This window comes from Protopterus annectens, chromosome 2.part0 (assembly GCF_019279795.1).
Source record: "Protopterus annectens isolate FY-2018-M chromosome 2.part0, PAN1.0, whole genome shotgun sequence".
Lineage (NCBI taxonomy): Eukaryota > Metazoa > Chordata > Ceratodontiformes > Protopteridae > Protopterus > Protopterus annectens.
Window position 1 is genome coordinate 1,286,802,511 of NC_056728.1, and position 27,507 is coordinate 1,286,830,017.

Here is a 27,507-nt window from a genome sequence, read left to right on the forward strand (position 1 = left end):
TCCGTTGCTCTTTCATATGGGAACTCACAGGCCTATCACTCCACAACACTGGCTTCTTCAGACTTGCCACAGTTTCCTGTTCCTCCCCTTGCTGCGCAACTCCAACTGGATGTTTGCACTGGTTTCCTGTGGAAGACTCTAAAGTATCTTCATCTGGCAACTGATCAGATATTTTCCACTTCACTGTTTTCACCTTAATTTGGGGATCCATTGCTCTATCCTACTGTGATGTTTTCTGAGGTAAATTTTCTACACTAAATCCTTCACTTCACAGGTAACCCATAATCTCAGTTTCTATTTCTTTAAATTCTCAGTTATGAATCCTCTTTTCTACATTTCCTCTTTGTTTTCTTATTTTTTGTATTGTAAAATTTTCCATATCTGGATGCCTTTGCCTGCATTTCTCTTCAAATATCTTTGGTGCTGCTCTTTTGTTTTGATTATTTTTGCTTTCCCTTTGCATAAATATTACACCATATTAAATCTCTGTTCCTTTCCCATACTCATATTTCTTCTTCAGATGCTCCCTTATTTATTTTACATTTATTTTTATTTTATTTTTTATTTTACATTTGTTGACCGGGCTAGTCTAGCTGGAGATATTTCCATTTTCAGTAGAGGCCCGGGGAGAAAAGCTCCACAGAGAATACAAAAAGGAAACATACTTGTGTTTTAAAGAAAGTTTGAATAGACAAAAACTAACAACTGTACAGTTACTTATTATTATTACTAAGTGAGTTAATTACTGACTCACACAGTCCACAAAATAAAACAAAAATACCTATACAAACATAAAATACTAAGTAAGATAACGATATTAAATGAAATAATTACCACACACAGTTAAAGTCAAAGACATTATATAACGTTAAAAAATACTTTTTTTAACGTTATATGACGTTTTTGTTTTGATTATTTTTGCTTTCTCCTTTGCATAAATATTACACCATATTAAATCTCTGTTCCTTTCCCATACTCATATTTCTTCTTCAGATGCTCCCTTATCCTTCTGTTTCTCCTTACTTTGGAGACTCATTTTTCCACCATGCTGTGATATAACCTATGTTAAACTTTCTACACTAAATCCTTCACTTCACAAGTGTTCCATAACTTTAACTTCAATAATCTTTTGTTCTACATTCCCACTTAGTGATCTCATATGCCTGAGTTTCTGGCAAATCAAGAGGCTGTGTAAGATCCCATGGCACTTGTAAAAAAGAGTAGGGAAGTTCCATTATACTCTGGCCAAATTTTGACTAGTCAATATGAATTCCATCTTGGATCTTCCCTGAGAAGAGACCATTGGCCCCGTGGGGCTAACCATGTTAACAAAGTTTAAATACATAAATAAACATGCTCTGAAGTTACTAAAGTTAGCAGCTTAAGAATTTAGTTTCTTAATTTTTCAGCAATGTAGTCTTTCTTGTCTGCATTTTTTTATATAACAAACCTGCCATTCTCTCTATTAGACTTTCTGTCACCCAAATCTCCTCAACACTCCACAACACACTAGTCATTGACGACTCTATAGTCAGGCACACAGACATCCCTCTCACCAGGCTAAACAAGGAAAATGTTACTATCAGCTGCCTGTCAGGTCCCAGGATCTGCCACATAAAGCACACACTCAGGTCACTCCACAACAAGTACAAATATGACTCTGTCACTGTCCACGTTGGAGAGAATGACCTGAGACGTACCTCCCTGGACTACATGAAAAGAGACATGGAGGAGCTCTCTGACCATGTGGCCCAGGAAGGTATGATACTAGCCCTGAGTAGCATCCTGCCATCACTCAGAATGATTCCACAGTATAAGGACAAAATGATTGACTTCAACAATTGGCTAAACTTCTGGTGTCATTCCAAGGGCATCCAGTATCTATCTGCTTGGGAAGACATTATCGGCAGGCCACAATGCTTTGACAGAGATGGCCTACACCTGTTGCCTCTGGGATTCTGGATACTGCCTAAGGCTCTTGCTGCCTCTATAGTGCCTTTTTTAGGCCTCAGACATCAAACACACCACCATAGTAGATACAAATAAGTGAAATCTAAGGGTAATGCTACTCAATGCTAGAAGTCTAAACCTCAAAATCCACTCAATCGAGGTGCTCCTTAAGATGGAGAACATCGACATCTGTGCAGTGACAGATACCTGGTTTAAGGCTCCAGAAAGCACCCCTGCATTACCAGGCTACAATTCTTACCACACCTTTTGGCCACCTAACCTGAACCGAAACACTAAAGGAGGAGGTGTGTCCATATTCATAAAGGATATCCACACCTCCAAGCTAGTTGCTCAACATAATGCATCTGAAATTATCCAAGTACAAGTAACTCTGGGCAAGACTGCAATTCAGGTTGTAGCGTGTTACAGATCCCCCGCCATGCCCCAGGATGCCCACGTCATGTTTCTCGATATACTGGATAATATTAAGGTACAGCCCAATACCCTAATATTGGGAGATTTCAATTACCCTACCATCAACTGGGAAAACTACTCATGTACTAAGTCATCTGCACAATTGTTTCTGGAATTCATCATTTCCAATGCCCTGGATCAGCTTGTCCATACCCATACCAGGGGCAGCAACATCCTGAACCTGGTCATTACCAATATGGGTAACAGATGCTCCACATAAGAGGTTAACTCCTTTCTGGTCAGGTCCAACCACAAGCTAATCACCCTAGACAGCCATATCCCTCCTCCACCCCCAATTAAGGAAACCACCATAAAAAATTTCTCCAAAGCCAACTTCATGCTTCTTAAGTCAGAAGTGGCCAACTTCACGTCACCCACACAGACAGAAAATAGAGGCACACCTGGTGAAACATATACAAAAGCACTATATAAGCGCATACACATGTGCATGGACCATGCCACCCCCAACAGAACCAAGATGTTATCCTCCAAAAAAGAAAGCCAATCTGGTGGTCCTCTGCCATAAACAAACTCACTAACAGAAGGAAGAAACTGTTGCAAAAAAGAGTAAAATCCCACGATTGCAGGAACTCCCTTGTCAGCCTCAGCAAGAAGCTGAGATTCCTCATAAAATCCTCCAAAGCTAGTTATGAAAATAAAATTGCCATGGATTCTAAAGACAACCATAAAGCTTTCTACAGCTATGTCAAGAATCTCAATGGCAACACTCAGATCTGCTCGGAACTACAGCACAATGGCACTACATTTTCCGAACTAACTAATATTGCCAACATCATGGCAGACAGGTTCAGTGCAAACTTTACCCCCACCCCCCAAAGTGCCCATCTCCATACCGGAAGATTGCAAAGCCCCTGTAATCATGGATGCACAGGTAAAGACCACACTCTCCAAAGCCAAGAACACAGCATCCATGGGACTGGACAACATACCAGGCTGCGTTCTGCATGAACTACAGAACAAACTGGCACCCCACCTAGGTATCATGTTCAACCATAGCCTCACTTCAGGCTTTGTGCCTATGGAATGGTGCACAGTGATGGTTATCCCACTCTACAAAGGGGGTGCCACCAGTGGCCCCAGGAACTACTGCCCCATTAGCCTGACGAGCCTGGTTTGCAAGGCCATGGAACGCATCATCCTGAAGATTATAAGCTAAGATATAGGTAACCTCCAACTCTGGACCCCACTCCATTTGGGTTTGTAAAAGGTAGATCATGCCTCCTAAACCTGATTGACTTTTTTGAAGCAGTCATCAGAGCCGTAGATGAGGGTAAGGTGGTGTACAGAGCCTATCTTGACCTTGCCAAGGCTTTCAACACCATCCCCCACTCTGCTATTATAGGCAAACTCACTGGACTAGGCATAAATCCATATGTCACAAGATGAATGGCCAACTGGCTCACTGACAGAACCCACACAGTGAAAGTAGCCAACTCTAAATCCGACATCAGACCAAAGACAAACGGAGTACCACAGGATTCGGTCCTGGGTCCTCTCCTGTTTGGTATCTACTTCTCTGAATTCCAGGCTAATACAGCTGGTCTCTGGCTAATGAAATTTGCAGATGACTGCAAACTAGGAGCCAGAATAGATTTTTCTAAGGATGTGGACATTCTACAAAGAGGCCTCACTGAGACTGATCCATGGTGTCAAAGTCATGGCCTAAAGCTCAATGCCAAGAAGTGCGTCATCCCCTTTGGGAAAAACAGCATACCCATGAACTACCACATAGGTGGTAGCCTACTAAACACCAAAAGTGTCTTAAGAGACCTTGGGACACAGGTGGACAGTAGTCTCTCCTTTGATAATCACGTCACCACAGTAGTCAGGAAATCCTTCTACATGGCACACCTCATCACAAAGGGGTTCTCCTCCAGAAAAAGAGAGGTCATCATTCCTCTCTACTCATCCCTCATCAGACCCATTATAGAGTCCAATGCCCCATTTGGCATGCACCTCGCAAGACATCTGCAACAAGTAGAAAGGCCACAGAAATACCTCACTAGGAGGATTACTGGCCTCAAACAGATGCCATATGCAGACCATCTCAAAAAACTCCAGCTCTACTCCGTTGCATATTGCCTACTCAGAGACAACCTCTGCCTAACATACAAAGCCATGTCTAATCCAGATCTGATGGACATGCTACACTTAAAGAAATCCCAATCTCTCTGAGCCACACACACCAGGGACCTAAACCTTGTTACCACAATAAACAGAACATGCTGGAGGGATAGATTTCTTTCCCAGAGACTTCCCATGCTCTGTAACAGGCTACCCATTCAAGTCAAGCAGAGCTCCTCATTAGCCCTCTTTAACAGAAATCTTGACAATTGGATGCGAAACAGGAAATTCACCCTGACAATCACTGCTGTAGCACTGCTTGACAGGGGCACAGGAAAATTATTTTCTTGGGTGATGAAAGCCAGGGAACCTAATTTGGCTAGGTTTATATAGGCCCTAGAGACGATAGACTAGTACATACCTATGAACCTATGAACAGAAAAATATGTTCTTCCCTTATAAGCTAATTGACTATACTTTTGTTTTACTGGTATTACAAATGTTTGACTTAATTTATAGTAGTTTTAACAAAACACAGTATTTAATTATAAACATTCGCACCCTCCCCGTTGCAGAAACTTAACATTCTTTACCTTCATTAAAAGTGAACTTAGAAAATAATAAGTTACACTGAAAGAGAGAAAAATATAAATTAAACTGGCTAAGTCCACAAAAGCAATATGAGATTCTTTGTTATAATACTAACAATACAAAGAAGACAGTATGTATACAAATTATGCATATACACAGTATCCAAGTACTATAATCAAACGTGACTTGGAAATTAAACAATTGTGTAAACCTTAGTATGTTCCCCCTGTCACGTGTACATTTTAATTGCATTTGATACTGTGTGCCTCATTTGTCATACCCATGACAATTATCTTTAATTATAGAAATTCACAATTTTATCAGATAGCTAATATGCCTGTTACAGAATTTTTTGTTGTATCACTTTTTTTTGAATGACCCAAAGTAAATACTGTTGGATTTCTAGAGTGAAAGAAGCTCATCCAATTTAACACACCTTATAACTTTTTTCTTCCTTTTAGATGTTGAGACTGATAAGAATGAGCACGTTGTTTTATGAATGTTTCAAAAAAAAAACAGATGTTTGTGTTTTACATGGTTGCATTAAACTACAAATGAGTTATAGACAGTGCGATAATGGTCAGTATAGCAGACAGTACTGATTTTTTGTTAGAAATGATATAGAGTTTATTTTGATAAATAATTTGTTTCTAAAGTATAGACAAACAATTCACTCATGTTGTACTGACAAGGTCAGAAAAAGGACAAAATGTGGCATGTCTACAGCTAGATGGGTTTGGTTTTACTGATCTGAATACACACCTAAAAACATAAAAAGTAAAAAGTCATGGATATTTAGCAGCCATGTAGCTGAAACACTTGCATATCCCTGAGGGAGTCATTTGCATATATCCCATGGGTTTCCACTGCATGTTCTTTCTTGCAGTTTGTACTGAATGATTTCAATGTGAGACCTTTTTACCATTTGGTTTGGATGTTACCTTAAAAATCAGGGACATAGCAAAAAATAATCAGGAACATTTTCTTTAAAAATTAGTTTCAGTAACTAGAAAAGTAGTCAAAGGAAAGCATATAAATTAATATGCATTTCCTGAAGTAAAATAAATCTATAATTATAATGTTTATTACTGAGTATAATTTGTTACCTTTTCTCAACAACCTGTCAGTTTTGGAGAAAACAGAGCAAAACTAAAACAGGGATAGCCAAGAAATATGATCATTGCATTTCACTTATATACATAACTACAGAAATATTTATATATTTTTTTTCATTTCTACCAAGGATGCATAATTTAGATCAATAAAACAAGAGTACTTTCCTCACTGCATGTTGAGTAATCTATTTCTGTATGAGAAAGTAGGCAGTCCCTGTTTGATAAGAAAAATAAGGGAGTCCAAGTTAGCTGGGTAATTACTACTGACAGATCTTAAGATCACAACAGAAAGACCATGAAAGCATAGAGTTATGTTACTAGCTCCTTTATTTTCAATAAAGACAGTTTACAAAATGTTGCAAAACTATCACAGATTAACTGCAGCATTAGTCAGAGAAAGGGGGTCATTTCCAAATATTCCATCTCAAAAATACTTCATGTTTTCTTTTTTTTTTTTTAACAACACTACAATATGAAGTCCAGATAGGAATCAAGTAACCATAGTACAGATTATGGAAAATAAAATGCAGAGCCTGGGCTAGGTGCTAGGTGATAACAGATGTCAGTCCAGGAAACTGACCTGATTGTTTGCAAAAACACTGGTAAGGTGCTAAAGTGGAAAAAAGCAGCCTGTGACAAATTTACCTGACTAGAGTAGATGGCAGGAAAAGCAATCTTCACCAATCATAGCATTTTATGTATGTATGTATGTGTGTATGTATTTGTTTACTTATTTAAGATTAAACTATAAACATTTAAATAATTTAGCCAGTAATATTTAGGATATTGTAACACGCACACACACACACAAACACACACACACACACACACACACACACACACACACACACACACACACAGATATATATATATATATCTATATATGGGTTACCTTCATTTAACTGAAAGCTTGTTTGACTGACACTCAATTGACTGAGACCAAATGACTGAAACTTTATTTGACTGACACTTCATTTGACTGGCAATTAGTACTGGCAGTGTCTAGAGCACTGTAAGGCAAGTAAAAGAAATATGTCCTTTTACCCGCAGTAGTGCAACCCTGGAGTTAGTATATATAGTTAGGGTGTGTGGGGGGCGCAGCCCCCTACTTACTTTGATTTTACTAAATAATACAAAACCAAAAGCAGAGTATATAACATGAAACTAAGTGGGGAGCTATGCCCCCCACACACCCCTAACTATATATACTAACTCCAGTGTCGCACTACAGTGGGGAAAAGGACATATTCCCTTAACTTGCCTTACAGTGCTCTAGACACTGCCAGTACTAAGTGTCAGTCAAATGAAGTGTTAGTCAAATGAAGTTTCAGTAATTTGGTCCAACTAAAATGTTTGTCAGTCAAATGAGCTTTCAGTGAAATGAAGGTAAACCACACACACACACACACACACACACACACACATATATATATATATATATATATATATATATATATATATATATATACATACACATATACACACACGTATGTATGTTTGTGTGTGTGTGTGTGTGTGTGTGTGTGTGTGTGTAGTTCATAATACTGACAACTCAAAATACTGAAAAACCAAAATAGTGAAACCTCTTAAACACAGGAGAGCAAGCTCCCTTGTGCACCCCCCCACCCCTTAATAATTATATATGCCAACTCTGGAATTGCACAGCAGATAGGAAACAGCAAATTCCTCTTTTCAGTATTTTAGCATTTTGACTATCAGTATTTTGAGTTTTGATGATCGAAGTTTCAAAACGTTCTGAATAGATATTGCCATACAGCATGGAACAGGAGGTTTACCATTTTTCTCACTGTAGTGTGATCTTGGGGTGGTATATTTAATTAACAGGGGGTGTTGGTGGTGCAGGGGTGCCTGCTCCCTGCAAAAATGTAAAATAAACCTTTTTTGTTTTTATTTATTTATTTTTTGTTCATGTTCAAAGTTTCAAAACTTCAGTCATGTGGTCCTCGGCCATATGATGTTCGAAGTTTTGAAACTATATATATATATATATATATATATATATATATATATATATATATATATCTATATATATATATAGGTTCAAAGGTTCATAGGTAGGTTAGGCTATTAGCCCTAGGGCCTATATAAACCTAGCCAAAAAAGGTACCCTGGCTTTCACCACCCAAGAAAATTATTTTCCTGTGCCCCTGTCAAGCAGAGCCACAGAAGTGATCCCTGGGGTAAATTTCCTATTTCCCATCCAATCATCAAACTTTTTCTTGAAGAGTGGTAATGAGGAGCTTTGTTTGACATAGATAGGTAGTCTGTTCCAGAGTATGGGAAGTCTCTGGGACAGGAATCTATCCCTCCAGCATGTTCTGTTTATTGTGGTGACAAGGTTTAGGTCTCTAGAGCGTGTAGCTCAGAGGGATTCAGATTCTTTAAGTGGAGCATGTCCAACAGCTCTGGATTTGACATAGCTTTGGATGTTAGGCACAGATCACCTCTGAGTAGGCGATGTGCGACGGAGTAAAGCTGGAGTTTTTTGAGACTGTCTGCATAGGGCATCTGTTTGAGGCCAGTAATCCTCTTTGTGAGGCATTTCTGTGGCCTTTCCAGTTGTTGTAGATGTCTTCTGAGGTACATACCAAAAGGGGCGTTGTACTCTATAATGGGTCTAATGAGTGATGAGTAGACAGGAACAGTGACCTCTTTTTTTCTGGATGAGAAACCTTTTGTGATGAGGTGAGTCACGTAGAAGGATTTCCTGACCACTGTGGTGATGTGATTATCAAAGGAGAGACTACTGTCCACCTGTGTCCAAGGTCTCATCACACTTTCAGCATTAAGTAGACTACCAGCTATGTGGTAGTTCATGGGTACAGAGTTTTTACCAAAGGGGATGACAATACACTTTTTGGCAATGAGCTTCAGGCCATGGCTTTGACACCAGGCATCTGTCTCAGTGAGGCCTTTTGTAGGATGTCCACATCGTTAGGAGTTTTGATTATGGCCCCTTGTTTGCAGTCATCTGCAAAATATGCTAGCCAAAGACCTTCTGTGTTAGCCTGTACTTCAGAGAAGTAGATACCAAACAGGAGAGGACCCAGGACTGAACCCTGTGGTACGCCACTTGTCACTGGTCTGAAGTCGGATTTGGACTCTGCTACTTTCACAGTGTGGGTTCTGTCCATGAGCCAGTTGGCAGCCCATCTTGTGACATAGGGATTTATACCTAGTTTAGTGAGCTTATCTATAATTTCAGCATGGGGGATTGTGTTGAAAGCCTTGGCGAGATCTAGATAAGCTGTGTGAACCACCTTACCCTCATCTATGGCTTTGGTGACTGCTTCAAAGAAGTCAGTCAGGTTTAGGAGACATGATCTGCCTTTTACAAACCTGAACTGGGTAGGGTCCAGAGTTTGGAGATGACCAATGTCTTTGTTTATGAGTTCCATGATGATACCTTCCATGGCCTTGCAGGCCAGGCTCGTCATGCTAATGAGGTGGTAGTTCCCCGGGTCCGTCGTGGCTCCCCCTTTGTGGAGTGGGATAACAGTCGCAGTGCGCCATTCAGTGGGCACAAAGCCTGAGGTGAGGCAATGATTGAACATGGTACTTAGGTAGGGTGCCAGTTCATTCTGTAGTTTGTGTAAAACTCAGCCTGGGATATTGTCAGGTCCCACGGATGCTGTGTTCTTGGCTTGGAGAGTGTGTTGTTTACCTGTGCAGCTGTGATTACAGGATCTTTGCATTCTTCCTGTATAGAGATGGACCCTTTAGGGGATGAGAGGGGGGTAAAGTTAGCACTGAACCTATCTGCCAGGATGTTGGCAATATCAGTTGGCTCTGTATATTTTGTGTCATTGTGCTGTAACTCAGAGCAGGTCTGAGTGTTCCCATTGAGATTCTTGACAGAGCTATAGAATGCTTTGTGGTTGTCTTTAGAGTCAATTTTGTTTTCGTAACTAGCTTTGGAGGATTTTATGAGGGGATCTCAGCTTCTTACTGAGGTTGACCAGGGAGTTCCTCCAGTCATGGGATTTTACTCTTTTTTGCAACAGTTTCTTTCTTCTGTTGTAGAGTTTGTTTATGGCAAAGAACCACCAGATCGGCTTCCTTTTTTTGGAGGATAGCATCTTGTTCTATTAGGGATGGCATGATCCATGCAATCGTGTAAGTGCTTATAAAGTGCATTTGTGTAGGATTCAGCAGTCGTACCTCTATTGTCCATTTGCATGGGTGTCATAAAGTTTGCCACTTCTGTCTTAAGAAGTGTGAAGTTGGCTTTGGAGAAGTTTTTTTACGGTGCTTTCCCTAATTGGGGGTGCGTGCGGGATGTGGATGTCTAGGGTAATTAGCTTGTGGTCGGATCTGACCAATGGGGAATTGATCTCTGGCATGGAACACCAGTTGCCCATGTTGGTAATGACCAGGTCTAGGATTTTGCTGACCCTGGTGGGGGTGTGAATAAGTTGATCCAAGGCATTGGAATATATAAATTCCAGAAAACATTGAGCAAAAGAGATGGTACATGAGTAGTTTTCCCAATTAATGGTGGGGTAGTTGAAATCACCCATTATTAGGTTGTTGGGTTGTACCCTAATACTTTCCAGTGTATCAAGAAATGAGGAGTAGGAATCCTGGGGTATGATGGGGGGGTCTGTAGCAAGCTGCAATTTGGATTGCAGTCTTGCCCAGAGTCAGTTGCACTTGGATAATCTTGGATGCATTATGCAACTAACCTGGAGGTGTGGATATCCTTAAAGAATATGGACACGCCTCCACCTTTAGTGCTTCATTCCAGGTTAGGTGGCCGTAAGGTGTGGTATGAATTATAGCCTGGTAATGCAGGGTTGCTCTCTGGAGCTTTGAACCAGGTCTCTGTCACTGCACAGATGTCAATGTTCTTTATTTTAAGGAGTGCCTCGAGTGAGTGTATTTTGAGGTTTAGACTTCTAGCATTGAGTAGCATTACCCTCAGATTTTGCTTGCTTGTACTTGTTACAGTGGTGAATTTGTCATTTGAACCTTACCTAAAAAAGGCACTATAGGGGTGGCAAGAGCCTTAGCCAGTATCTGGAATCCCAAGGGCGACAGGTGCAGGCCATCTCTGGCAAAACATTGTGGTCTGTTGATCATGTCGTCCCAGGCAGACAAATACTGGATCCCCTTAGAATGACACCAGAAGCTTAGCCAATTGTTGAAGTCAATCATTTTGTCCTTGTACTGTGGTATCATTCTGGGTGATGGCAGGATGCTACTCAGGGCTAGGGTCATACCTGCCTGGGCTATACAATCGGAGAGCTATTCCATGTCTCTTTTCATATAGTCCAGGGAGGTACGTCTCATGTCATTCACACCAACATGCACAATGACAGTGTCATATTTGTACTTGTTGTGGAGTGACCTGAGTGCGTGCATTATGTGGCAGATCCTGGCACCTGACAGGCAGCTGGCAGTAACTTTCTCCTTGTTTAGCCTGGTAAGTGGAACATCAGTGTGCCTGACTATAGAGTTACCTCTGACTAGAGTGTTGGGTACGTTGTTTTGAATTATGGGCTGTGGTTGAGTGGCACACTGAGTTTGTGGGCTATGTGTTATTTGGGTTGTGTTGGGGGGGTGGAGTCTGCTTGTGTTTCTGCTTTGGCGGTCCCTGATGCTTAGGCAGGTTTTTTATTGAGAGCCTCCATGAATGGAGGTGTGTGTTTTGTGTTTCTATGTGTGTGTTTTGGTGGTGTAGGTTTTGAGGGACTATGTGATGAGTGTGGTGTGGTGCAAGTGTTTACCTTCTCCTCTTGACTGTCTAGTCCACTCTTAGGTGAAAAGAGCTGTGCTTCCAGTTTGGTTATATAAGTGCATGTCTCACAGGTTGTTGTGTTGGGTGGTGGGGGAGAGGGTTGTCTGTGTACATGAGGCAATTGCTGCATTGTCCCAAGATGCCCAGATTCGTCAGGTAGACAGGAGAAAACACCGGGAGCTGACCCTTAGACATGCCTGGATAGGTGCTTATTTATTAAGTACTAAAAACTGCTTTCCTCTAGACAAATGAGGAAAGTTGAGTGCTGTAGTAATTTGCAGCTTTAGTGCTTACAAAGAGTTCTGAACAAGTGCTGAGTTTAAAGAAACAGATATGAGTGCTGAAACTAGAAAACTGGCTAGTTCTAAGAAATAAAATTAAGCTAGAAGGCTTCCCTCCAACACAGAAAGGCTTGGGGACTCAGAAGCCTACAAACAGTCTAGACCACTTACAGGAAAGGCAGGAAACGAGCTTAAAATATTTTTTTTCTTTCCTAGATTCTCTCTTTATACACAGTAGGAGTGCCTGAAATCAGAATATGATCTCACTGCACTCAGTTGAATGAGCAAATGAGATGGGCTCAGAAGGAGTATCCAAACACAAATTTACAAGAGGGGCGGGCAGTTTCAAAGCCACCAAGATTAACACCAAAAAAAAAAAACAGGCAGGGTGGGTGGGGAACTAACGGAAAAAACAGAGTCAAAACTTCCAGTTCAGTTAATATTCAATGCAACACAAATAATTAAATTAAAATGCTGTATTATTTGAAAAAAGTGCAGATAAAAGGTACTTAAATTCTCTTATACGTCCAGTTGAATACAGCTAGATCTTAGCCGGCCAAAGCTCAGGTATAAGCAGAAAATATTCCAAAATGTACCACTTAAATAGGCAGTAACAAAATATCAATGAATGAGACTACCCTATACACACACACACACACACACACACACACACACACACACACACACACACACACACACACACACACAACACACACACACACACACACAACACACACACACACATTGACTGATAGATTGATAGATACGGGTTATAATAATGAAAACACAAATACAAGTTAAACTCTCATCTTATTTGTATATTTTGTTGATGTTGTCTTATTTCAATGGTGGCCATGGTGGAAGCTTTGTTCCTTTACCCTATTACAGATTTCTTTACCTCACACCCCTCTTTACTTGGTCACAGCAAAACTCAGAAAAGGGGCATATAGTCATGAAAAGAAGCTGCTGTTTTTCTCTTTTATAGTACTGATTCTGTGTATGAGTGTATATTAATGTGCATATATATCAAACATCCATAACCATCAAACACATATTGCACTAAACATGCTATAACATCAGATTTACCAAGACATCAGTGATGCAGTATTTGCAGTCCTTTTGGAAGTTACTTATATGTTTTTATTACAGCATTAAATTAGAATTTAAGCACGTTTTCCTATTTTAACAGGCATTAATGCTGGGGAAAAAAACAATCTAAACACAAAGCGTAGAGGAAACACATTTCAGAATCAAACACATAACTGTCACAAAGTTTAAATGATGTAGGATTTTAAAAATAATTTATACTCTTGGTAAATCTAGCAGTTACAGCAATTTTCTACGTTATTCTCAAAGAGACTGTTTATGAATCCTGAAATGTAATGCAATTAAGTAAAATAAATAAATGTGTCAGTGCTAGAGGTTATCTATGTCAACAACACTTCAAGAAAAGACAAGGCCCTCAATATGACTTCCATATAATGATGCGGTATTGCTGGAGGTTGTCTATGTCAACAAGTATGAAAAATACCTAGTACGAATAAACTATTATTATGTGGCCCACATACGTAATATGTCAAATGTATGTAGGAGTGGGGGACTTTGAAGAAAAGCTTTCATAGTGTGACATGATATGATGTATCCTGTAGTTTAGTTCTAAATATTTTCCACCTATATCTTCTTTTTTTGTGAGTGACATGCCCACACTGATTTAAAGAAGAAATCATTATCATCAGAGATTATGATGTCCAAATCAGGTTTTTACATTCTTCTACCTGCGTACTAGTTGATCTTAACTATATCATTTTACATATTCACTTTGGAGTATAACAGAGCTTTAGTCTCTAAGATGGAGTATCTCAAATAGTCTTGCAATTTATAAATAGTTCACAAGGAAGTCCAATTACAACATAAAACACTCAACACTTTAACAAACTGAGACATGTTGTATGATAGAGTGGATGGTTCAACAATCCATAAATATGTAAGTTATTGAAAAACATTCCCTTAGGAATTCATTCAGTGGTTACATCTCAACAGAGTTAATCAAGTGACCAGCTATGGATCTGCTCTTACAGACTTATGCCAGTCATAATTAGCCCTATACAAAATATTTTTAATGAAAACAGCTATAAAACAAGTCAAACACATACATACATACAGAAGAAGTAGAAATTACAAACTTGGGAGTTATGTTAACCAGCTGTTTTAAAGGCCAGTAGGTTACATTTGTGCTCAGTGATTAACTCTTTAACCTTAAGAATTAGAAAGATTAGATTAACTCCTCTAATACATTTACACTAACATCCTAAAAAAAGGCTGCAATGAAGACAGGAGAATCATCTTTTCAACTTTATTAGAAGGCATGACCATAAAATAAAATAAAAATGTATCTACTTGAAAACAGTACCCCAAAATTCAATATTTGCATCTGCATGTTAGCGTAAGGTACAGAACACCTCAGCATTAGTAAAACTCAAAAATACCTATGAGTACAATCTGCTCCTGTATCTTTACTTTGGTATGTAGTAGCTGTCTTAAAATTGCTTTTCAATGTTCTGACAGTATTTTGGAAAAAAATCCAACACATATATATATATATTTTTCTCAAGAGTGCTATTTTTGCAGTGAACAAATTCTTATCTACAAAATAAAATTGACTTAAAAGTTAATATTATTTTAATTTCTCTTTACGGATGTATTGAAAATAATATTTCTTCAGTCAAACATTTTGATCAGAATCCTTCCTTCTCTCAGATTCTTAAAGCACAACTGAGTAACCAAAATTTCAGTGACTACATTTCTTATCAGCTAAGCACTTAGAAAAATAGACAATCTGATAAGGAAAATATCACTTCAAATTGATATTCAGTCTGATCACTTTAGGAAAGTGTCTCCAAAAATGAAAATAGCTATGCAAGATATAAGAAATACACTGTAGCAAAATCAGAGCATAATTCCTTTCATACAGTTAACTACTTCCATCTGGATAATTAAAAAGGTTCATAGAGACTGATTCTTAATCACATTTCTCATTCTTTTTATTGATAAACCTTTTTTTCATCTTTTCTCTTACATGAATAGCCTTGGGCTCTGAATCTGAATTCACCCTCTTGAAATACCTTTACACAGCTTATTGAAAAAAAACATCCTCCGGGCTAGAACTTAACTGTATTATTTGCATTCAGTTCTTCATTATTAGATGTAAACCATCATCAAGATCTTATGCAACTAGTGACAGTCTGGTCTCTAATGCAAGTGGAAGATTTACCCAATTAAGCTTGCAGTCAATTTATCAGTATTGTTTTAAAGCACTGCTTTATTTCCTCTTGTCAGCTGTATTTCAACTCTGTACCTAAGTTCCCAGAATGTGAATTGTCAGTGAAAAATACATAGCTGTTTTTTATTCATCTGTAGCCTAGCCATGTTCAAGGGGGATTATCTGGAACATATTTTTTATAAGGTATGTATCTCTGATTACTGGTCTTGTTTTCTATAATACTGAACTCTGGTAAAGTACTATACATATATATATATATATATATATATATATATAGATATGTATATATATATATATATATATATATATATATATATATATATATATATATATATATACACACACACACACACACACACATATATATATATATATATATATATATATATATATATATATATATATATATATATATGGGTCTACTTCATATGACACATTAAAGTAAAAGGTATATGCCCTTTTACACACTGTAGTGCGATCCTGGAGTTAGTATATGTAGTTAGGGGGGTGTGGGGGGCACAGCCCCCCACATAGTTTAGGTAAATATTGTTTTCTGCAACGAGTTATTCATTGCAGTTATAAATACCCATGTGTATGGTTTAAAATATATAAAGTATGTTGGGGGCTTCACCTCCCACAACCCCCACTGTGGGGGGGGGTTGTGCCCCCCAAACCCCCCCAACTATATATGCTAACTCCAGGATCGCACTATACTGGGGAAAAGGGCATATACCTTTAACTTTAATGTGTCAGTGTTATGAGTTTCAGTCAAATGAGTTTTCAGTCATTTGAACTTTCAGTGTTTTGGTCTCAGTCAAATGAATTTCAGTCAAATTAAATTTAGGTCGTATGAAGTAGACCCATATCTATATATATATATATATATATATATATATATATATAAAAGTAATATACATACACATTTATGTCTAAAGTATAATAAAAGGTATAAAAGAAAAGCACTACTGATACCAAACAATTCTCTTAATTCTGGTATATGCAAATGGACACACCAGAGGTACTATATACAAAACAGGTTTATTATAAACCTCAAGGGTTAAGTGCTTTCATCTGGTTTTAGTAAAGACTTCCTCAAAATAATTGAAACAATTCAAAGTTTTAAATCTCCTGCTATAGAAATCACATAACCATAACAACCAGTCATTTCCACACATTTAAACAAGACGCAGCATTCCGAATTGAATAAAAACTAAATACATATTTAGTAATGAAACAATGAATGAGTGAATTAATAAAGATCAAACACATTAAAATACACTTATACAGCATAATAAAACATAGTAAAAAGTATTAAAAAGTAGAGTGAAGTTTATACCAAGTAAGACCAAAGTCTCAAAACACTTGGTATAGAAAGGTTTTCATTAAGCCCAGGAAAGTTGTGTGTGTTGAGCTTAAATGTTACTTTAACTCTTTAGCTTCTATTAAGTCACCCCATGGTCCTCCACAGAGGTGCTCTGCCACAGTATCTAACCCAAAAAATTAATCAATGAGTAGAACGCTCAGCATTGTGTTTAAATAGGGAGTTCTTCTTGTTCTTATTTTTAATATCATGGTTGTTTTCATAAATGAAATCCCTAAGCCTCCTGTGCATCTTCCCTATATGAAGACATCAACATCACTGGCAGAGGGCTAAATAAATAGCCCCACCAGAATAACCTGTGCAGTGAAAAATTGGCCTTACTGAATATTTCTTCACTAAAATGGTGTCACTTTCATAAATAAGTTTACATTGAGGGCAAACCCCACATTTAAAAGTACCTATTGTTTTGTTTAAAGAATATACAGACACAGATTAATTAGAATCCAAATAATTTTTGATTGATCTGCCCTTTCTATAAACTAAATGAGGTGAGGTATGTTTCCAAATTTATCAATAAGGCCCTCAAAATAGGAACACATACTCCATTTCATCTTAAGGATTCCCATAATGTTCATATGATCTACCATATAGGTAATGATGAAAGAATGAGTATATTTCTTATTTTCTACCTACTTTTTCACCACATTGTCAACAGGAAGGACCTGTTTAAACTTAATAAAGGCTGGTAAATTCCATTATTCCTCTTAATAATTTGGCAAATGTTCTCTCAACTAGATTGTTGGGATAACCCCATGCTTTTACTGTACTTGTGTTTCTACCTACTTTTTTTACTTTTGCATCATCTTAAAAGTACTCAAGTGTATTTATTACTGCTTGTTGTAACTCATCCTAAGCCTTTTGGTTTAAACACTTGGGCTTCGGACCAGTTGTTTTGCACTGAGAGGGTTTGTGGTCTGCACTGTAGTAGCAGAACAGGTAGCTTACATCCTTCTAGGTTGGGAACTGCTGATTGAGGGCTCAGTGTCTGTTATTCTAAAAGTGTATTAATTCTGGTTTAAGCACTTGGGCTTTCAGGCCAGTTATTTTACATTAAGAGGGTTCATGGTCTGCACTCTTGTGGGAGGAGAGGCTGGACTCTGCCCTTCTGAGCTGGGAATTTCTGGTTGAAGGCTTATAGTGCATGCATATCTGAACTGCTTCTTACTGAAGTTGGTGCGCCTTGTTTGCTGTGGCATAGACTGGATTCAGGCCTGCTGGATCTAGCTTTGTTTGTGTAACTTGAGCACTAATCCAGGCATTCTCTAAAGTATTCAATTGTATTTATTACTGCTTGGTAGTAACTTGATTAAAGTGTAGCTATCATTCTAAGTCTTTTGGATTAAGCACTTGGGCTTCAGACCAGTTGTTGTACATTAGGAAGGTTTGTGGCATGCATTGTGGTGGCAGGACAGGTAGCTTTCATCCTTCTAAGTTGGGAACTGCTGATTGAGAGCCCAGTGTCTGTTATTCTTAAAGTGTATTAGTTCTGGTTTAAGCACTTGGGCTTCAGGCCAGTTATTTTACATTAAGAAGGTTTGTGGTCTGCACTCTTGTGGGAGAAGAGGCTGGACTCTGCCCTTCTGAGCTGGGAATTTCTGGTTAAAGGTTTATAGTGCCTGAATATTTGAACTGTATCTTACTGAAATTGGTACACCTTGTTTGCTGTAGCATAGACTAGATCCAGGCCTGCTGAATCTAGCTTTGTTTATATGCTTGTTGTTTGTTTGCTTGTTATTTCCCTGGAACGCTAATTCCACCTAATACGCGGCTTCTCAGCACTTCTGTGGATCACTAGTGATATCTGCATTGCTTACTGTACTTATTTCCTTGTTTCACTTGAAAGAAAGTTACTGTTTGTCATTTTGCATTTAAGTTACCTGTAACACATTGCACTTAAGTTACCTGGCACTTGCTCACTAAAGCAATTATATAAGTCAGCACTAAAAATTAAAAGCACTACACCCTCACTCCCCACTGGCCCTGGTTTTCAATTATTAAGGAATTCCCAATATTATTCTAGCATGTCCAAAGGTCAGTTGTCAATCTCCTCTCCGGTCCAGCTGGTGAATCTGGGAATCTTGAGGCAATGTTACAACTGCCTCATGTACACAGACAACCCTCTCCTCCTCCCAACAAATTCCAACACATGTGAAAGATGCAACCATATAGCCAAAATGGAGGCTAAGCTCTCTCAACTCAGTACTGGCATAACCAGTCAGGAGGAGAAGGAAACCACACTCACTACAATTCCAGTCTCACATAGACCTACCACGACAGCAAACCAAACACATAATCACACAAAAACATACTCGGAGGCTCTAAATAAAGATCTGCCGAAGCAGCAGAGACCCCCAAAGCAGACACCCAAACAGCCGCTACCCCAAAACAAAACACGTGCAACACATATCTCACAAAGCCAGTGTGCCAAACAGTCACAGCCCTTAAGACTAAACAACACACCTGATACACTTGTAATAGGTGACTCTATCGTCAGGCACAATGACGTCCCGCTCACCAGGCTGAACAAGGAGAGGGTCATGGTGAGCAGCCTGTCGGGCGCTAGGATCTGCCACATAACACAAGCACTCAGGTCTCTCCAAGGCAAGTACAAATATGACTCAGTCATTGTCCATACTGGTGTGAATGACCTGAGACGTACCTCCCTGGACTACATGAAAAGAGACATAAAGGAGCTCTCTGAGCATGTAGCCCAGGCCGGTATGACCCTGACCTTGAGTAGCATCTTACCCTCACCAAGAATGATGCCACAATATGAAGACAAGATGATCAATTTCAACAATTGGCTTAAGTACTGGTGTCATTCAAAGGGGTCCAATGCCTGTCAGCTTGGGATGATATGCTCGACAAGCCATGATGCTTCGCTAGGGATGGCTTGCACCTGTCACCCCTGGGCTTTCGGATATTGGCAAAGGCTCTTGCTACCCCATAGTGCCTTTTTTAGGCAAGGCTCAAAAGACAAACCCACCTCCATAGGTATCACAAGGGATAAGAAACTAAGAGTAATGCTACTCAACGCCAGAAGTCTAAACCGCAAGATGCACGCACTCGAAACTCTCCTTAGCATGGAGAACATCGATATCTGTGCAGTAACAGAAACCTGGTTCAGGGCTCCCGAGAGCACCCCAGCACTACCAGGTTATACCTCATACCATGCTTTTCGGCCCCAAAACTTGGACCGAACCACAAAAGGAGGGGGGGGTATCGATATTCATCAAAGATACCCACACCTCCAGGTTGGTGGCAAAGCAAGAAGCATCAGAGACTATCCATGTGCAACTAACAGTGGGTAAAACTGCCTTCCAGTTTATAGCCTGCTACAGACCATCCTCCCAAACCCAGGAACCCCACTTGGCCTTCCTGAGAACACTGGAAAATATGAAGGTCTCTCCAAACACCATTATATTGGGCGACTTCAACTACCCAAACATAGACTGGGAGCATTACTCTAGTTCCAACACCCTAGCCCAAAGGTTCCTAGAATTTATAAACTCAAATGCTATGGAATGACTTGTTACCACTCCCACAAGAGGGGGAAACATACTGGACATGATCATCACCAACATGGGGACTCTATGCTCCAGACCAGAAGTGTTTCCCTCACTGGTAAGATCAGACCATAAACTAATCTCACTGGATATTCACATGCCGACCCCACCCCCTGCCCAGAAAACCACAATGAAAAACTTCTCTAAAGCAAATTTCACACTCCTCAAAACTGAGGTGGAATCCTTCAAAGCCCCCGGGCGTGTAGAAAATACGGCCCAAACCACAGAATCCTTTATAAACTCATTCTATGAACACCTTCAGGAATGCATGGATCATGCGATCCCAAATAAAACCAAGACCCAATCCTCCAAAGGCAGACGTCTTGTCTGGTGGACCCCAGCCATAAACAAACTATACAATAGAAGGAGGAAGCTACTAAATGATAGAGCAAAATCCCAAAAAGGGAAGGCATCACTGATCAGTATTAGCAAAAAACTACGGGCACACATAAAATTGTCTAAGGCCAGCTTCGAGAGAAAAACTGCACAGGACACTAAGGATAATCACAAGGCTTTCTTTAGTTATGTTAGGAACCTGGGTGATAATTCCCAGATATGCTCAGAATTAGTCCAAAATGACAAAAAATACACCGAACCCACAGACATTGCCAACATCCTAGCTGACAGGTTCAGCGCAAACTTCTCCCCTCCCCTCCCCACCAAAAGGGCAAATATCTATCCCAGCAGAGTGCTGCCCCCCTGACATCTCAGATGCTCAGGTAAGAGCCGCCCTCTCCAAAGCAAAAAACACAGCATCAATGGGACCAGATGGTGTCCCGGGCTGCTTCCTACATGAACTCCAAGAAGAGCTAAACCCAAACATAAAACTACTGTTCAGTCTCAGCCTTACTACAGGATATGTGCCCAAAGAGTGTCGTACAGCAACAGTGGTCTCTCTCCATAAAGGTGGTGCCTCAACGGATCCTGGAAACTATTGCCCCGTAAGCCTGACTAGCTTGGTCTGCAAAGCTATGGAAAGGATCATCATGGACCTCAAAAATAAAGATATTGGGGACCTACAAACACTGGATCCTACCCAGTTCGGCTTTGTTAAGGGCAGATCCTGCCTCTTAAACCTGGTTGATTTCTTTGAAACAGTCACCAAGGCCATTGACGAGGGGAAGGTGGTCCACACAGCCTACCTGGACCTCGCAAAAGCCTTCGATACAATACCCCACTCGGGCATTATAGATAAGCTCACCAGCTTAAATATAAACCCCTATGTCACTAGATGGATTGCAAACTGGCTCAAGGACAGAACCCACATGGTTAGAATTGCTGGAGCCATGTCAGACTCCAAACCAGTTACAAGTGGTGTCCCACAAGGCTCAGTCCTGGGACCTCTCTTGTTCGGTATATATTTCTCAGAGGTACATGCCAACACGGAAGGACTGTGGCTGACCAAGTTCGCAGATGACTGCAAACTGGGCGCCATAATCGACTCTCCAGCAAACACAAGCATCCTCCAAAAGGGCCTCATAGAAACAGACAACTGGTGCCAGAGCCATGGCCTCAAGCTAAATGCCAAAAAGTGTATAGTCATCCCCTTTGGCAAAAACAAAGTGCCCACAAATTACCACATAGGTGGTAGTCCATTAAGTACAGAAGAAGTAATTAGGGACCTGGGGACCCAAGTTGATAGCAATCTCTCATTTGACAACCACGTGGCCAAAGTGGTTAGAAAAACATTTTATATAGCCCACCTAATCATGAAGGGATTCACATCTACATCAGGGTAGGTCATCGTGCCTCTTTACTCATCCCTCATCATGCCCATAATTGAGTACAATGCCCCTTTTGGGATGTACCTTACCAGACACCTGCAGCAACTGGAAAGACCCCAAAAGTACCTCACCAGGAGGATCAAAGGGCTCAAACAGATGCCATATGCTGCCCGGTTAAAGAAACTCCAGCTCTACTCAGTGGCATACCGGCTGTTCAGAGGCGATCTGTGCCTGACGTGTAAAGCCATGTCCAACCCGGAATTAATGGACATGCTGCACCTCAGAAAATCCAAATCCCATCGAGCTACGCGCTTGAGAGACTTGAACCTCAGCACTGAAATAAATAGGACATGCTGGAGGGACACATTCATAACCCAGAGGCTCCCTTCACTCTGGAATAAAATCCCAGTCCAGATTAGGCAGAGTCCCTCATTGACTCTCTTCAAGAGGAATCTTGATGAGTGGATGGGAGATCATAGGTTTACCCCGGGTATCACTTCTGTGTCACTGTTAGACAGAGGCACAGTATACTAACCTCAAAAAAGGGCATAGCAAAATAAATTTAAAATGGGTGGCGAAAGCCAAACACATTCTGGCTAGGCTTATAAATGCCCTACGGCAGATAGCCTAGTATGAACCTATGAACCTATAATAAAACATACATGCTAACTTTTGTCCCTCTATCATAAATTCCTCATCCTGTTACCATCCATGTTCAGGATGACAGCTAGTATAATGAAGGAGGCTATTTGATTATGTGGGCTTCCTGGAAGTATTACTAATGAGTCCCCCATTAAATAAATCTTTCCTAATCTCCACATCTAAATATTTTTTTTTGTGAACATCAAAAACAAAGGTGAACCTTAAAAAAAGGTTATGTTGTTTAAATAATTTACAAACTCCTTGATTTCACTAAAAGTTTTTTTTTCAGAAAATTAATATATCATCCATAAAATGTGTGTAAATTGTCCAAGGTAGGGGACTGAATATATGCATCACACACTTTGTCTCCCTTTCAAGCATTATGATGCTGGCAAATATGGAGGCGCAGGCTGCCCCCATAACCACTCCCGTCTTCTGCAAAAAAAAATTGTCCTTCAAACAATATATAATTATTTTTAATGACTGTTTCCATAAGTTTATCTAATGTATTGCTCTCATCATCATCATTATCATCACCCCCCCCTTTTACCATTTTTTCTACCTGGGGTCAGGGTATCTTGTTAACTGTCACCAACTCTCTCGATTCAGTTCCAAACTCCTGCCTTCTTCAGCACTCATGCCTGACTGTCACAGATCTTCTTTCACACAATCCATCCACCTCTTTGATGGATGTCCTCACTTCCTCTTACCTTCTTCCTGTCTGTCCCAAATCTTCCTCACAAAATTGTCTTCTGCTTTTCTACATGTGTGCCCAAACCACTGAAATCTGTTCTCTTTGATCTTTTCTGCAATTGGAGCTACTTTGGGTTCTGATCTGATGTCCTCATTTCTTCATCTGTCCCACAGTCTTCATCCTACCACCTGTCTCAGGCACTTCATTTCCATCACCTCTAGCTTCTTCATCTGCTCTGCCTTTACTGCCCAAGTTTCTGTACCATACAGTAGTACTGTTCACACCACTGTCTTGCATACCTTACTTTTCAGCTTCGTTGGCATTGTTCTCTCATAGACTACACCTGATACTCTATGCCAGTTGCCTGCAGCCCCTCTGACTCTAGCTTTGACCTCTTCATTCAGACTACCCTTCTCCTCAACCACCCCTCCCAGATACTTGAATCTCTTTACCTGTTCCACTATCTTCTCTTCTGTCTCTGTTCTCAGCTTCTTTTGATTTCCCCAATTTGCTGCCATTACCACCATCTTATCTGTATAGCCACGGTGGTGCAGCGGTAGTGTTGTCACCTCACAGCAAGAGGTTCTCCCATTTGATTCTCGGCTGGAGCGCCTTCTGTGTGGAGTCTGCATGTCCTCCCCGTGGTCGAGTGGCATTCAAAAGACATGTGTGAATGGGCATGCCTTTGTTGAAGGTTGGACATTGTGCTGGCACCTTGGCACCATGAAAATCTACTGCCAATCATTAGCGAACCGGAGTTCTGCTGTGGTGACCCCTAACCGGGAAAAGCCGAAGGAACAACAACCACCATCTTATCTGTGCTTAGTTTCATCCCATGTGCCTTCAGATTTGCATTCCATTCTCCTATCTTTTGCTGAAGTTCTAGCTCAGAGTCTGCCTGTACTCCCACATCGTCTGCATGCAGCAGCTTTGTTGGTATGTCCCCTCCAACCTGTTTGCTAATGTAGTCCATCACCAGTATGAACTGAGTTCGCTCAGAGCTGAACCTTGGTGTACACCCACTCCCACTTGCAACCCCTCTGTGAGGCCGAACACTGTTCGTACTTGAGTCATTGGGTCCTTGTACATAGCCTGTACTAATTCTACCAGTGTTTATGGGACTTTAAACCTCCAGAGTACTGCCCAGATCAGCTTTCTTGGGACCTTGTCATATGCTTTCTCCATGTATAGGAATGCCCAGTTAGACTCTCTCCTCATCTCTAGCTTCTTCTCAAGTATCTCTCTCACTGCAAATATTGGGTGTATTCTGCTGCATCCTGATCTGAATCCAAACTGCTCATTTCCTATCTTACTTTCTACTACTCTACGTATCCGTTTATCTATCACCCTCAATCTTTCATGCAATGTGGTAGGAGTTTGATGCCTCTATACTGCTCATAATTGTGGATGTCCCCTTAGTTCTTGTACACTGGCACGAGCATGCTTATTGTCTTCTACTTCTAATTAATTCTAATTAATTTTAATTCTTGGATACGTCTTTCTCTCCACACTGCTATTAGTACCCCCAGTTGTCATTTCTCCCCCAGCATCTTTATTATATCTGCTGTGACCTCATCTGAGCCTGCTGATGTCCCTGACTTCATCTTCCTTAGTGCTGTTCTTACTTCTTCTAAGGTGGGCTCCTCTTCTTCTCTCATCATGGGCTGCTTCTGGGGCAGAACAGCTTCTGTGGGCTTTTCTTCATTCAGAAGCTGCTTGAAATACTCCTTCCATCTGCCTTTGATGTCCTGTGGACTGTTGAGCAGGTTGTTGCTGGCATCCCTTATGAAGGATGTCTGACTATCTTCTTTATCTTTCTGTATTTGCCTTGCAACCTGATATAGTTTTTTTGTGCCTCTTAGTGAGTCACTTTCCAGAAGTCGGTACAGTGCCTCCGATGCCCTATTCTTTGCTATTGCACCTACTTTCTTAGCTTCTTTGTAGTCCTTCCTATCCTGGTCAGTCTTTTGTATATTCCTGCACACATTCTTTCTTTTGATGACTTCTTGGACTTCTGCATTCCACCACCAGATTTCCTTATGTATCTTATTCTCACACCTGGCTCGGCCACTTATCTTTTCTGTAGTCCTAACACATGCTGTTTTAGTGGCTGCCACTCTTCTTCATCTCCACCTATTTCCTCCTCTTCTTGGTGTTGTAGAGCCCTGAATAATTCCTTGAAGTACTGTAATTTCTCTCCAGTCAAATTCCAGGTCTTCAACCTGGTCTCTATTGACATGCTTATAGCTGATTGTGGCAACTAATTGTTTATACTGTGGGCCAACTGTTTCACTGGGGATGAATTTGCAATCATGGATTCTACCACAGAGCCTTTTTCTTACTAGGAGGAAGTCTACCTGAGTTGCATGTTGGCTACTCTTGTATGTGGTCTTGTGACTGTCTCACTTTTTGAACCATGTGTTGGCTACTATTAAGCCATTTGCCGGACAGAAGTCTAGAATGGCTTCTCTTTCTTTATTCTTGTTGCCCCACCCATGCGGACCCAGGCAGTCCTCATATCCTATTCTGTCTGCCCAAAATGTGCATTCAAGTCACCCATTATCAACACCAATTCCTGTTGTCCTGCTTTACCTAGTAGGTCCTGCAACTGCTTTCTGAATGCACTCTTTTCCTCACTATCACAACCCTGCTGTAGGGCATATGCTGAGATTATGAATACTGCCCTGCCATTGCACTGTAGTCTGACTGCCATGAGTCTGTCATTAATTCTAATGATATCCCTCACTGCCTTCTGAAGCCTCTCTCTCATCACAATTACTACACCATTTCTAGCCTGTCCCCCACCTGAGTATAGGGTTACCACCTATACCACTTTGCGAGGGACAGTCCCTCTTTGGACAGTTGTGTCCTGCAAACAAATTGTAAAAATGGCAAATGTCCTGAGATTTTAGGACAAAATTATTTCCTATAGTTTATGTAATAGTTGCATAAAACAGTTATTCTGTATCTGAACCACCTAAATGTTATAAGAAACAGAATAAGCAACTGAAACATTACAAGAATAAGCGTTTAGCTAGGCAAAAAAGTGAAGTTTTTGTCCTTCGTACTGGCTGCGGGTATGTTTCAGCCTGCAAAATCTGACGTTTGCACCAAAAATGTCCCACTTTGGGCATTTGAAAAGGTGGCAACCCTACCTGAGTAGTAGAGTCTGGATCACATGCCAAATGGCTTTGCTGCGCTGCGCTGCCCTTCTGTCTCATCTTTTGGATACATAGGATGTGCCTGCCTCCTCCATATCATCTTGTCATCCACTTCCAAGCTGTTTACTGTCAGTGAACCTACATTAAGCATAGCAACTCTCAGTTCATATTTGGCAGGTCGGTTGGTTTTACTTCCAGCTTTCACTCAAAAGAGCTACCCCTGGACAACTAGACACTAGCCGGCCAGTAGCTTATTGACCCAGGGGTGCTGGGCTTTATGGCAGGCACACACTGGCCAATAGGGGCCCATATACCCTTCCTACCATTAGCAAGGGTCCCTGGTGTGGGTCAGAGCAGGCCAGGTCCTCAACCCACTTATCATTGGCAACATTAGTCAACATGACCAAATCACCTAGAGCCATATTTTACACCATCAAGTGGCTAGCCCTGCTATGATGGGCAGTTTGTGATACATGTTCTCCTATCTTAAGGATACTGTGCACCGTAGTAGATGCCGAAAGTGGTTGGTTTGTACAACTCTTCCCCCTATAGGGCACCATGTAGAGTCTGTGCTGCTGTCCACAACTCCATTTATTGGTGTGTTTGAGATGGAAACACTCAGCATGTTTTTCAAACATGGGAGAAACCCCACAGAGAAAAAATACAAATGCCAAACAGGCATTGATCAGAGGTCAGGATCGAACCTTGTACTGTGTGCATGGGAGGCAAAGATCCTAACCATTAAGCCATCTGATCTCTTGTATTGTTGATGTATTGCTCTCAGCATTACTAAATGGTGTGT